The sequence below is a fragment of the Tupaia chinensis genome, unplaced genomic scaffold, assembly GCF_000334495.1.
Source record: "Tupaia chinensis unplaced genomic scaffold, TupChi_1.0 Scaffold148884_1, whole genome shotgun sequence".
NCBI lineage: Eukaryota > Metazoa > Chordata > Mammalia > Scandentia > Tupaiidae > Tupaia > Tupaia belangeri.
In genome coordinates this window covers 1,857,918-1,866,826 of record NW_006208732.1, presented here as the reverse complement: position 1 = coordinate 1,866,826, position 8,909 = coordinate 1,857,918, and the positions used below count along the sequence as shown (strand labels likewise).

The 8,909-nt window shown below is 39.0% G+C and overlaps 1 protein-coding gene across 1 annotated transcript in view; it reads left to right on the top strand.

The window, feature by feature from the left end:
• Positions 1 to 8,909, top strand: part of YIPF7 (Yip1 domain family member 7) — an 87,161-nt gene that overhangs the window by 2,126 nt on the left and 76,126 nt on the right. Inside the window, exons 2-3 of the mRNA XM_027769202.1 lie at positions 2,902 to 2,992; positions 5,380 to 5,498. The gene's annotated coding sequence lies outside the window, so the exon portion shown is untranslated. The remainder of the gene's footprint in view (positions 1 to 2,901; positions 2,993 to 5,379; positions 5,499 to 8,909) is intronic.

Below are 8,909 nucleotides of genomic sequence, written 5' to 3'. Positions count from 1 at the left end.
GCACACATGCCCTATAGCAAAAACCTCTCAAAAAAAAAAAAGATTAGCAAGAATTAGAGAAAATTTTTAAAATGTTGGCATCAAACTGAGATTTTTCTACTTGACCCAAACAGAAGTATTAAAAGAAAGTTGAAAGAACTTTGTATGATTTGGTATCTTTAACAGCATGTCTGTTTCTAACCTAAAATGTGTTGGTACTTCATAGGTCCTACACTTCAGAATACTATAATATCTAATGAGGCTGACAGGATATTTCCTAATTTTCAGATAAAAATAGTTATTAGAATAATGCCAGTCACCACATGTCAAGTGATGTTCTAGCAATAGAAACGCAGAGAAAGTAAGCAAAATTGTCTAAAATTGCACAATGGGTAAATGAGAAAATCTGTAAGTCCAGATTGTTAGAAACCAAAGCTTTTCTCTCTACAAGTCTTTGACAACACAAGTTTATAATTCCACTTGAGAAGAAAGGGAAGATGGAGTTACTGAAGCTTCAAAGAGGAGGTATCTTTTCTTCTGTGCCTTTTTTTTTTTTTTTAAAGAGAGAGGTTTTTGCTATAGGGCTTGTGCACTCGCCTGAAAGACAGAGACAGAAAGCGAGAAATCACCCCCCAGGGGGGTTGGCCATGCCGCAATCCCTTCTCCATTCTCCTCTCGGGATCTTGGGCACATACGCACACACACCCAGCATGAGTTTAAGCCACCGGGTCCGGGATTCGAACTGCAGTCGACTACATGGGAGTCCAGCAGCATAGCCATTATGCTAACTGCTGGTCCCTCTCTGTTTCTTGAAGGATAAGCAGTTTTTATTTTTCCTCCTCAAAGAGAGAACTGGGGAGCAGAGGGATAATCAGCATACCATACTCTGCTGTTCCCCGCACTATTCGTCACACTCTGTACATTTAATCCTTACAGAGCCCTCTAATGCAGACCTTCCTATTATTTCTGCTGTACAGACATCTGAGAAAAAGGTGTCCAAGAGAAGGAAATCCTATGACCATTACTAATTGACTAAGTAAGAGTATAAATTAGAATATAGCTTTCAGCAAGTAGTGCTTGTAGACATGTTGAAACAGTTGACAGACTGCTTTGCTTTAAGGAATTGCTATAGATAAAACTCCTTCCCCTCCTGTATGTTGTATTATTTGCTTTGTCTTTCGAGCTTTCTATACATGGTACAGAGAACAAGAAGGTAAGATCAACCATGTGACAAACTCTGCTAACTTCTCAATCTGATGTTTCACAGACCTGGCTGTCTATTTTAGTCAGTAAATACTGAACTAAAACCTAGATTGCGAGCAAAGAAGGATAAGAGAAACCTTGCCCTCTAAGCTTCCCTCTCTCCTCATATTGTGGTGTGTGAGTAGTTCGTTCTTGTCGTTTCCTCCTTAGGCTGAACCTAAAGAGCAGGTTGCCAACATCCGAGACATTTTAAATAACTGCTTAGAGTCACACAGTGATGAAGACTGTGAGCCCAAGAAGTCTGGCTCAGAGCCTGCACCCTTAACCACTCCATTAAACTCTGCTCTGCTGAGCAAGGGTACAAATGAGTAAAAACATGCGATATAGTGGGTTGAAAGTTGATGGAGGATCGCAGTAAGGATTTAGGATAGGGGCATTTTATTTGAGGCAAGGGATTGTGAAGATCTCACATAACTTAGACTCAAAAATCAAGACTGATTCATTAATCAACTACTATTGCATGGCACTTACGTTTTTAAACATATTGAAGGGTATATTCATTTGTTAGGGCTTCCATAATAAAGTACCACAGACTGCATTGCTTAAGCAAAGGGAAGTTATTTTCTCACCATTCTAAAGGCCAGAAGTCTGAGATCAAGGTGTTAGCTCTGCTGGTTTCTTCTGAAACCCCTCTCCTTAGCTTGTAGATCTTCTCACTGTCTCTTTACATTGGCCCTCTACACATGTCCATGTCCTAAGTTCTCCTTTTTATAAGGACAACAGTCATAGGTGCTTTGGCCCAACCTGCATGACCTCATTTTAACTTTACTGTCTCTATGACTCAAATACAGACACTTCTGGTGTACACATGGTTCAAGCTTCAACCAATGAATTTGGAGAGGAAAATAATGCAGAGCATGACAAAGGGAATAAAAAAATAAATAAAAATAAAAAAGTAACTCTGGGGCTAGCAGGTGGCATGGTGGTTAAGGCACTGAACTCCCTTAGGCGACCACAGTTCAAGTCGTTCACAAATGGACTGAGACACAAAACCCAGTGGCCTGAAATTTATGCTGGTGCATGTGTGTGCATGCCCAAAATCCCAAGAGGAAAATGGAGAGAAGGGATTGTAGCATGACCATCCCCCCGGGAGGGTGATTTCTCACTTTCTGTCTCCCTGTCTCTGTCTCTCCAACCAGCACACATGCCCTATAGCAAAAACCTCTAAATAAAAAAAAAAAAAAAGGAACTTTGTCACCTTTAAATCCTGTTTCAAAGTTATTGATTTTGTGGAGCATTTTCAGCAGTAGCGGTGCATTAATAAATGTTTAAAGTAACATCACAATTGTCATTAAAAGGACATACACGATTGTATGACATGTTAATTCAACATTAGCAAAGGATCTCTGGTACTGGCCTTAAGCTGCTAAGATGCTGCCACCATGTGTCTACAGCGGAAACTACAGCTTTGAGTTCCTTTTTAGACCAGTTTTGTATCATTTCATTCATATTCTTCTATGTATATGTTTTTTTTTTCTACATTTCTATTTGCATTTAAAGTGCTTGGGAGAGAGTAGAACATTGGCATGAGTTAAATATGGAAAGAATAGTTTGAGCCAGTTTGTGAAGGACCTAGAAGAGGGACTCATTAGTTAACCTTCCAGTTTTCTTGTGCAGAAGTCATTGTAAAGAAGGAAATAACCGTATTTTTTGCTTTAGGAGGCTTACTGAGACCATGTGTGTGACATGGAATGAAAAGGAGAGTGAACAAGGTGATGAGAGGAAGAACGTTTTATATTTTCATAATCTGGTAAGCCAAAGTAAGGTCCTGGGGGTATTGGTAGCAGAGAATGAGGATGAAGGGGTGCTTGGGAGATATTTTGGACTCAGAATTAGCAGTTAATTTGATGTGGGAAAAGGGGGAAAGAGTTTGAAATCTCCAATTTCCTTTCTTAGATAGACTAGAATAGTATTACTGTTTACCAGAATGTGAAACTTAGATATTCAATATACAATAACTAATCATAAGTGGAAATTAGGGAAAAACTTCATGACTACAGGTTTGGAAACTATCTGTAAAAAGAAAAATAAAAACATTTTTTTAAAGTCAGACAGTGGGGAAATAAAATTGATGGGCAAAGAAGAAAAAATAATTTGACACAATTTAGGGTACCCACTTTTGAAGTGGAAGGAATGACTCAAGGACACAGAATAGTCTTCATGAATGTGTGTTTACATTTCTCAGAAGTTTGCCCTAAACATCTATGATGATCAGAGTTCTTCAGAGAAACAGAACCAATGGCCTTTTCCTCTTCAAGTCAGTTTGCACACCCCTCATCAGAGTGAGCTTTCTAAAGCAAAAGTGATATGTGATTTCCTTGGTTACAAGGGCTTTTCACATTATTTAAGGTACTTCACAAACGGACTGAAACACAAACTATATATGTCTATATGTATATACATATGCACAAAGAGAGAGAGAGATTGATTTTTTGGGGGGGGGTAGGTTTTTTCGCTATAGGGCGCGTGCGCTCGCCAGACAGACAGAGAGAGAAAGAGAGACAGAAAGCGAGAAATCACCCCCCAGGGTGGATGGTCACGCCACAAACCCTTCTCCTCCATTCTCCTCTCAGGATCTTGGGCATGTACGCACATGTGCCCGGCATGAGTTTTAAGCCACCGGGTCCGGGACGCGAACCGCGGTCGACTACGTGGGAGTCCAGTGACAGAGCCATTACGCTAACTACTGGTTCCTGAGAGATTGATTGATTTTGAAATTGAGATTTTTAAATAATTAGCTCACATGATTGTGGAAGTCAGCAAGTCCAAAATTTGTTGGTCAAGCTATTAGTCTGGAAATTATTCAGATAAGAGTTAATGTTGCATTCATGAGTCCAAAATTTACAGATAATTCAAAATCTGAGGAAAACTTAGGCAGGATTTCAATGTAGCAGTTTGGAGGCAGTATTCCTAACTCAGTTCATCTTTTTCTTCTCACATTTTACTGTAAGCAGCAAAAAGAAAGGTTGCACCTCCAACACTTTGTTTAAAAATTTCCTCAACTGGGACCAGCAGTTGACATAATGTCTGTGTCGCTGGACTCCTATGTAGTCAACCATGGTTCGAGTCCTGGACCTGGTGGCTTAAACTCATGCCAGGTGCATATGCGTGTGTGCCCAAGATCCCGAGAGGAAAATGGAGGAGAAGGGATTGTGGTGTGGCCATCCCCCCTGGGGGATGATTTCTTGCTTTCTGTCTCTCTGTCTCTGTCTTCCTTGTGAGTGCATGAGCCCTATAGCAAAAACCTCTCAAAAAAAAAAAAAGTCAGTTGACTGTTTGTTTGGGAATTTATTTCTGTGAGGTACTCTATTCTGTTCCATTGGTCTACATGTCTTTTTCTGTGCCAGTAACATGCTGTTTTGATTACCACAGCTTTGTAGTATATTTTGGGGTCAGGGAGTGATATGCCACCCATTTCTACCCAAATTAATCTACATATTTAATGCAATACCAATCAAGGTACCAGACACATTCTTCACAGATCTAGAAAAGACAATCATAAAATTTGTCTGGAATCATAAAAGACCCCATATTGCCCAGACACCTATTCTTAATATAAACATGTGTCTTGAATATTTTCTAAGCAATTAATATATCCGTTTTAACTTTTGTGATTTATCCATTTCTAGCTCCATGCCATCTATCTGTTCATCTATAATTTAAACAACTTAATGAGAGTCATTATGATCATTGCTTTATTTGAGAACTATATTTAAAATTGTCTTGACAATCAATCCTCTCTAATGTATTTGGGAGGGTATGTCTTTTAGTCTTATATGTTTGTTGAATGTCTGCTGTAAATAGAATGCTGTATATTTCATTTATCACTTAATTTATCAGTTAATTAGAAGCAGAGAGCAATAACTTATATATGGATCTTATTTGTAACCAACTGCTGCTTGCTAATGGCTATGAAGAAAAAGGTATAACTGATGAGGATTTTGCTATGTTATGTGATAATCTATATAAAATGTTAAAAAACTTGTTACAGAGATTTCATAGTACATATACATTAATCTAGATAAAATGAAAAAAAAAAAAAACAGTGTAAAGTAAAAATTTTGCCTTGGGACCAGCAGGTAGAGTGGTGGTTAAGGTGGGATCCCCATATGACTAACTCCATGTTTCGAGTCCTAGACCCAGCAGCTTGGAAAACGTGTGAGGCTCATGTGAGTGCACACCCAAATCCTGAGAGGAAAATGAGAGAAGGAATTGAAGTGGACCCATCCCACTTTCCCACTCTGTCCCTCTCTCTGGTAAGTGCATGAACCCTATGGCAAAATTTAAAAAAAAAAAATGTCTACTTTGTGTATTCATTAATTCAACAAGCCTTTACTGAGCATCTTCTACATTCTGGTCACTGTGGGAGATGCAGTGAAGAATGTAAAAATGCACATCAGCTTGTATGTATCCTACTAAGATGGAATATGAGTCTTGGACATAATTAAAGTAGGTTATAAATGGTAGTGATGATGAGATATGTAAAAGAAAGACTTTCAACTCAAAGCAGTAATCGCCTATGATACACTCAGACTAAATGCAGTATTTTTCCACAGCTGGTTCTAACTGGCTGAAGGTCTTAAGGCATCAGGAACATGAAGCATTAATCAACCATAGCTGATAAATTAATGTGAATCTTAGTGACTCCAAGATATCTGACCGTTACTGGACACACTAAAAACTTTTTCCTGACCAGTCAACAGTGGGGCTTGTTTTTAACTAACCTTTCATAAACTATGGACCATTGAACCTTATTCAGAGAGCAAACATCAATTATTATTTTTCAAATATCGCCTATTTCTTCAATGAGAAAGAGAGACAGAGAGACAATACCCCCAACAGTGTCTTGCTGTCATTATTCATCCCAACTCCATCTACACCTGGATCATGGACATGCGCAAGCCCACCATGCTTTCAGAGGTCTCTGGAAGCAAACACAGAACCTTTCAATGTGGGTCAGCCTCATAGGGAGTTGCATTTCACCACCGTACCAACCTCTGGTCTCCAAACAAATGAGTTTTTAGCATAACCTCTATGACATTGTACTACTTCCTTAGCTCATAATATCACTTCGTAATACTCTCTGAAGTTTCTCCCTCAAAAAACTATGCAGTAAATCTTTCTCTCTGGTATGTATTCTCTTGCCTGACAGTCAGTAAACTCTGCACTCACTTGGACGATCCTAGGAGTGGCTCGGCCTCTCCTTTGTTAGTTATTATCTGAGTTTTGGAAATCAAAACAAAACATCAATCTCATGGCCTATAATATGTCTATAAGAGAGGAGGTCAGGAATATCCAAAGCCATTTCAAAGAGAAAGAATGGTGTTCAGGACAGCACAACAGTTGATATAACTTAGCAAATAGTTTTAATATAGCCAAAGAAAAGCACATATTGATCAGAAGGAAGTTAGGTCAGAAACAAACAAGGAAAGAAGAGCAATTCAGATGTGAAGGTTGACAGTGTCCTTGTAGAGTCCAGAGTTGTGAATGCCTTGACCCAAGAATTTTATTGTTAGTCAAAGATGGAGACACAGGGAATGAAAAATCAAGTCCCCATGCTCTGATACTACCCTACTAAGTAATATTCCTGTTATTTTTGGTCTTCCATGTTGATTTGTTTGTAACACTCCTGGTTAAGTGTACCTTTTTAGGTTTGAGGTTTGAAGGTTTGAAGCTCAATAATTTTCACCCCTTACTGAATGATATCTCCTCCCTAGTGGTAAACATGTAGAATTAATATTATAAATTGCTGCTTCCTATTTTATTTAATTTTTCTTTTTTTTTTTTTTATACATTAGATTGATATACATCACTTGGCTTGCTCACTGGAGAGACAGAAAGCAAGAAATCACCTCCTGGAGGGTGGATGGCCATGCCACAATCCCTTCTCCTCCATTCTCTTCTTTGGATTTTGGACATCCATGCAGACACACCCAGTGTGATTTTAAGCTGCCAGGCCCAGGACTCGAACCATGGTCGACTATGAGAGGGTCCAATGACATAACCATTACACCGTCTTCTGGTCCTCCTATTTTGTTTGTAAAAAGTTTTTGCCAGAGAGCATGTGTGCTTGCCAGAGAGAGAGAGAGACAGAGAAAGAGACAGTGAGAGGGAAAGTGAGAAATCATCCCCTGGGGGAATGGCCACACCGCAGTCCCTTCTCCTTCATTCTCCTCCTGGGATTGTGGGCATGCGCACACATGTGCCAGGCATGATTTTCAAGCCACCAGGTCAGGGTGGTCAGCCATGTAGGAGTCTAGCAATATAATACTGCACTACCTGCTGACCCCGTGTCCTATTGTTTTTAAGAAGAGGATGTTAAATACAAGTGCACTTTTTACAAATGACTGCAAATATAGCAATAAATGGAACATGCAGTATTTGCAAAAGATGGTGTAGGAATTTTTACTGTTTAAAATTATGCCACCTTCTATATAAAGAACAGGTATGCTTAGTGAATTTGTTGTCTCTTGATTTGAGTCTCTTATGGATCAATTTATAATCAACTTTACAAGCAATATATTTCCCAAGACATACCCTTTTCTACCTTATTCCATCTGTGTGGCCACTGTGGAATATTAATATTCCTAAAATCTTGTTTAACACAGAGAGTCCATAAGGCATGCCCATAAAATATTAGGTTGTTGGAAAAGTCACGACATCTCTTTCTGTTTCTCCATGCAAAAAAGTGTCATGATTTTCCCAATGACCCAATATTTAGAACCCCTAGTACACTTTAAAACTACCTGAGTTCTTTATAAATGGTTTTACAGTCACATCTTTTAGTTTATCCTGAAGTTCACACTTTAGTGGCATCCTAAGACTCTTGCTTAGAGACTATGTTGGCAAACAGTTTTATTTTCAAATCAAGCCAGTTCTGGCCCTTTTCAATTTCCTCTAAATTCTATTTACAGTGTCAATAATTCCTAATTAGTTCATTTCTCTTCTCTCCCTCTCTCTCTTTCATATTTTCTCATAGGTGGTTGTAAGAAGCTGATCGGCAGTTTCTATAATCTGGCTGGAAAGGTCTTCCTATTTTTCACATTTGTTGAGCAAAAATTGTGCCAAACTTTCTGAAACTACATAAAACAGGTTCTGTTTTTTTTTTCTCTCTAAAAGTATATTTTTCACTATTTCACTATCCCTCAAATCCTCACTCTGATGCTCTTTGAGATTCTACTGACAGTCTCTTCAAGGGACTTCCAGCTTTTTCTTATGGTGTGGTCTCAGAGCCACTGTACCATTTTCAAAACCCACTTCCCTAGTCTGAATTATATTCTAGTTAGTTATTGCTGAATTATGAACCACTCCAAAATTCAATGTCTTAAAACAACAGTCCCTTTTGCTCATGTGTCTACAGTTTGGGTAGGACAGGTGGGATGACCTGTTTCTATTATATGATGGCTGTGCCCTCACCTGGGATGACTGGATAGGCCTGATACTTAAAACTCACGGTTGCTCTTTCTCTCCTTTCTTGTAGTCATAGGGCTGACCATGTGATTTCTCCCTGTGGCCTCTCCAGCAAGATAACCACAGGGTATTTGGTGTTATTACATGGCAGTTGAGCTCCAAGTACACACGTTCTAAGAGACCCAAGAAAAACCTAAATGACTTATTATATAGCCTTGAAGGTCTTACATTGCTTCCATCCCGCCCCCCCCCCCTTA